At 45.7% G+C, this 5,015-nt stretch overlaps 1 pseudogene; it reads right to left on the reverse strand.

The window, feature by feature from the left end:
- Positions 1 to 1,075: 1,075 nt before the first annotated feature.
- On the reverse strand, positions 1,076 to 1,817 carry LOC132691363 (small ribosomal subunit protein uS3 pseudogene; annotated as a pseudogene).
- Between the last annotated feature and the right edge of the window lie 3,198 nt (positions 1,818 to 5,015).

Below are 5,015 nucleotides of genomic sequence, written 5' to 3' on the forward strand. Positions count from 1 at the left end.
GACTTGTACACAGATATTCACTGTTTATTTGCAACAGTCAAAACCTGGAAGCAACATACATGATATAACAGGGGAACAAAATGTGGTATATCTGTGCAATGGAAAACTACCTGGTCATGAACATGAACAAACCACATGGACAAATGTCAAAATAATTGTGCCGCATAAAAGATGCCAGACACATACTGCATAATTCCACGTACATAAAATCTAGAAAAAGCAAGTTGATCCCTGATAACAGAAAATGGATCAGTGGTTGCTGGGATTGTGGCCGAGAGAGGGAAGGGTGGAGAGAAAGGGGCGCGAGGAAACCTTTGGAGGTGATGGAAATATTCTGTCTCAACTGTGGGGCCACTTTCAGAGGTGCATACATCTGCCAACCTCATCAAATTGTATGCTTTAAGTGGATGCTTAAAGTATTTTTTTGTGGGTATGGAAATTATACCTGAATTAAATGGATTAAAAATAGAATTCAGGGGCTCCTGGGTGGCTCAGTCAGTGAAGCATCCAACTTTGGTTCAGATCATGATTTCTCAGTTCATGAGTTCAAGCCCCACGTCGGGCTCTGTGCTGACAGCTCAGAGCCTGGAGCCTGCTTCAGATTCTATATCTTCCTCTCTCTCTGCCCTTCCTCTGTTCATGCTCTGTCTCTCTCTCTCAAAAGTAATTAAACTTTTAAAAAATTAAAAAAAAATAGAAATCAAAGGCATTAAGGGGTGCCTTTCAAAAGGGTTTAAAAGAAAGGCATAACAATTTTGACAAAACAACTTTCTCTTCATTTGATTAGAATGACATTAAATCTGACGAGTAATACAAAGGGAATGACCATAATTTCAATAGCGAGCTTTTCTGTCTAGGAACATAGTAGGTCTTTTTCGTGCTCCGGGACAGTTTAAGCAGCATGGTTATTGTCTGCTCCTTAACGATTTAACTGAGTTCACCCATAAAATAATCTGGGCTAGGTGCCAGGGGAACGGGGTGGATTGTGGCCAGGAAGGACAGGTGTGCTTTCACTGTTTTTTTTTTTTCTTTTTTAAAGATTTTATTAAAAGTATTTACAAAGCTATATCCAGACTCCAGATCTGGCTGCCAACAAGACCCTGTTACACTATGGGCACTGGCCGTGTCATGGCAGGTACTCTGGTTTCCCACCCTTCTGTTCCAAGAGGGGAGCGGTAGGTAGTGTCTCATCTTTGGGTTCCACAATGCTCACGTGATCAGGCAGGGGCTTCTTAGGGCCAGTCTTACCACTTGGGTCCCAGGGAAACACAGTCTTCACTTTGACGCCCAGCATACCCTGACTCAGCAGCACATGCAGTGTTAAAGTACTAGTTAACAGGGCTCCCCCTGCGAATCATCGGGCTATCCACAAAATTCATGGATTTAGTCCTCTGTCCTTGGAGTTTCCCACACACCTCGACCTCACAGCCTTTGGCCCCACTCTCCGTGATGAGTGGACACCACAGCACGCTCTTTGCATCTCAAGGCCTCCTAGGAGTTTGTAGGTGGAGACTCTGCCTGGGTGATAGCACACAGACCTCTTGTGGCCACCTTTTCAGCATAAAGCTCTGCACTGACCTCAGAGAAACCAAACCTCTTCTGAACCACAACACTCAATTTCTGGATCCACTGGCCCAAGAACATTCTGCATCCTGGTGACCAAGATAATGATTTCTGTCCTGGTTGGTGTAACTCAGACCTCAACTATAGAATGGCTATCTTCAGTCAGCTCCTGAGTGAGAAACCCATTCAGTTCAACTTTGAAGATGCCATCGGCTGCAAACTTCCTCTTCTTGGAAATTTGTCCCGCCATCTTGCTGCCGTGTGCCACCTAAAGCAAAGGCATGCGTTCACTGTTAATAACAAGGGTGGAGTTTGGATTCAAAGACCAGTGGTTCCCAGTCACTGGTTGATCATGGCCTTCTGAACAGTCTCCGGGTTAGTGATCTCCATTCAGTTTTAGATGCATGTTTTCAGTCAGATATTTACAAGCGCAGACAGAGCTTTTAGTGAACACTGTAGATGGCCACCCCATATCTCCTCAGCCCGTGGCTGAGTTTGGCAACAGTTAGGGTGGTTCCTTCCCACACAGATGACAGCTTCCACCACCAATGGTTGTCAGACTAAAGGCTTTTCCAGCACCACCCAAGCTTTCGGGGAGCCTGAAAGTGGCAAAAAGTTAACATCCCAAGAGCAACTCTCAACCAAAGAAGGAAAGTGTCCCAAAGGACAATTTTCCAACTTCCCCATCTCTCTATGGGATGCTTGGAATGCATTCCTCATGAAGCCTCACACAGCCTCTGTGGGAGTGAGCCAACCCATTACTACTGCATCCTTCTCTGTCTCCCTACCCCATGGCCTCCCTCCCACTTCCTGAAACCACCTCCCAGATGAACAACCAACCTGTACCCAGGTCCTTGTCTCTGGGTCTGCTGTATCCTATGGTACTATTTCATTCATTTGTAACAAGACACACACAAAATACACATTTTACAAAGACAAGATAAACAACATTTAAAATAATATATTTATTAACACAATCGTTTTGCTCTCACCCAAATATTAATTATGATATTCTTAGTGAGTGCCAATGTGATTAATTGTTCTTCATTATTTTCGAAAATCTTTATGAACACTTTGTGAGGCAGCAATTCGGAAGCCTGGTTCCTGATACTTGGCTTCATGGTTTTGATAACTAAAAAGGTACTTCAGAAAGCTATGTGAATCTAAATGGGGAACAGGCATCAATAAATCATCTGCTCACTTTCCAGTCTGTCTACCAACTATAGTTTCTGTTAAAATCCAGCCAGGGAATGCTGGTCTTCCCTGATGTGGGTCAGTGTTCTTGCTCACTGATTGGGAAAAACTGCAATGTCATGTTTTCAACTAATTGTATCAAAGCCCATAGAAATCATGCATTTTGGAAGGTTTAGGTCTGGTTAGACAAGTATACGTATTTGCCAAAACTCATCAAATTGTACCTCTGAAATGAGTGCCTTTGAAGGTGATTTGCTACTGCTTTTCGGGTAGTTGAAAAGTTCAGGTAATTTGTTGGTGCCTTGATGGGTAACAGGTTGCTTCGGGATGTTCCCAGAAAAATTTTCTAGGAAATTCAGGCAGTCCCCTAGATGGTTCTCTGCTGCCTTGAGTGAAGCACAGTTCTTCTGCCTTGGGGCCTGGGAGGCCTTGCAAAGCAGAGATAAGGCTGGGCCGTTGGGGAACTTAGGGCAGAAATAAATCATCTGTCAGGTATGTCTCCCACAACAGATGCTTCCTTTTGGTGGTGTCAGCCTGACCTGACCCTGGGCTCTGCCTCCCCTTCATACGTCTGCCAAGGCCCCCAGGTAGGAAAGGCCACTTGCCTGGGCTATATGGAGAACAGATGGAGGCCTGCCAACAGGGAGCAGGGGACCTTGAAGCACACAGGTTCTCCAACCCCCCAAAATGGGACTCTGAATGTGGTTCCTGCTCTCCTCCTCCTTGCCCACCTCCTCCTCCCCAGCTTCCTGCAGGGAGAAGGTTCACTTTTCTCCGCTACCCCAGCTTCAGAGAAGCTCTGCTTGAATTGAAATGGCACCCTCGACTCATCAATGCAGATTCCCTTCCTCCTGACAAAAATGAGAGCGTCACCCCAGGCCTGATTCCTTGCAGAAGTAAGACAGACTGTGGTCCACTCATCAGCTTTGGACCCTACGAGGCTGAAATAGCTGGTCTGCATTGTCTAAACCTCATGAATTAGCCATTGTTTTGTCCATTTCACAGACAAGGACATGGAGGCTAAGTTGCTTACCTGAAACCCACAGCAGCTGTGCCTCCTACAGGAGCCCAGTCTTGAGAGGGAGGAGACCAGCGTGATGATGGGGTGGATTAAAAATTGCCTGAAAAGGCACATGGGGCTTCTAGCAATTGGGAAGATACACATTAAATCAACCATGAGCTACTATTTCATACCCATGAGATAAGAAAAAACATTTAAGCCTAATGATACCATGGGTCAGAGAAGGTCTGGGGAAACCCTCACACATTATGGTGGGAATGTAAATTTGGCAACAAAGAAAAATGGCAAAGGTGCTATGGCACTTCTGGATGATTCCTAGATTTGCTTACACATGTGGCCAAGGAAACATGAAGAAGGACACTCACTACCTGGAAATCACACGGTGCCTGGCATCAGGCGTCTATGTGTGAGACAGAAATGGCAAAAAGAAAAATGTTAACTGGTGTTTATGATTTTTATGAATTTATGATTTTTATCTGATTTTTAAAAATTATTCAAAAATACATGAACAAAAAGGCAGCTTAGCCTGGTGTGAAGTTGTACCAACGGCCCACAAATGTAGGCCACATGCTGACCCCAAATTAAATCTCAATTAGAGCCTGGTTTGGGAAACACGAGACTGGGGTCTCAGAGCCTCCGGAAAGTTCTAAGAGTCTGGAGTTGTCCGCCAACCAACAGTCCTGATGTCACCAGAAGGCTGATAGAAACAGGCCAGCTCCTTGCCTGCCCTTGGGGGCTCATGGTCTGGTAGGAGACCTGGGTTGCAGGCCTACACTCAGGTCAAGGGCATCGCCCTGTCCATAGAGATTAGAAGTGCATGAAGTGAGGGACACTTGGGTGGCTCAGTCAGTTGAGTGTCCAACTTCGGCTGAGGTCATGCTCTCATGGTTCATGGCTTCGAGTCCCGAGTTGGTCTCTGCGCTGACAGCTCAGAGCCCAGAGTGTGCTTCAGATTCTGTGCCTCCTTTTCTCTCTGCCCTTCCCTCGCTCGCATTCTGTCTCTCTCTCAAAAATAAAGAAACATTTTTAAAAACTTAAAAAGAAACAAAGAAGTGCATGATGTGAACACAACTCCATGTCCTGTGAGGAGTCCCATGGCCCTGCTGCAAATTCCCCTGCTCATCTCTGGTGAGGTGGTTGGCTTCTGCTAAGCTCTTTATTTTTAACTCTGCATCTGTAGTCTGACCCTCAGTCTCCGCTGCTGCCTACACCCAAACGTGGATGTCGCGTCTGCCCC

Source organism: Panthera onca, chromosome E2, assembly GCF_046562875.1.
Source record: "Panthera onca isolate mPanOnc1 chromosome E2, mPanOnc1 haplotype 2, whole genome shotgun sequence".
Lineage (NCBI taxonomy): Eukaryota > Metazoa > Chordata > Mammalia > Carnivora > Felidae > Panthera > Panthera onca.